This window comes from Dermacentor silvarum, chromosome 3 (genome assembly GCF_013339745.2).
Source record: "Dermacentor silvarum isolate Dsil-2018 chromosome 3, BIME_Dsil_1.4, whole genome shotgun sequence".
Classification (NCBI taxonomy): domain Eukaryota; kingdom Metazoa; phylum Arthropoda; class Arachnida; order Ixodida; family Ixodidae; genus Dermacentor; species Dermacentor silvarum.
Genome location: NC_051156.1, coordinates 160,024,718 through 160,025,048, shown reverse-complemented (window position 1 = coordinate 160,025,048; position 331 = coordinate 160,024,718).

Sequence of the window (331 nt, the reverse complement as noted above, 5' to 3'; positions counted from 1 at the left end):
TTGTGCATCACTTTTCTTGCAGCTTGAAAAACAGTGAGGTAACCCACTGACAGTCTCACTGCATGTTCAGTCATCTGCGCATGTGTGAATCCACCACAATGATTCAACTGACACACTGTTCTGCTGCTGGGCACAAGGCCGTGGGTTCAGTTTCCAGTTGTGGCAGTTGCGTTTGATGGGGGTGGAGAGCATAAATTCTCATCTACCGAGCTTTTTATGTGTGTGTTAAATGACCGCATGTGGTAAAAATTTGAGCCCGGAGATATGGTGCCACATTGTTGAATTGAAATGCATGACCTCATAATTAAATTTTTGTCCTCATTATTTTGTG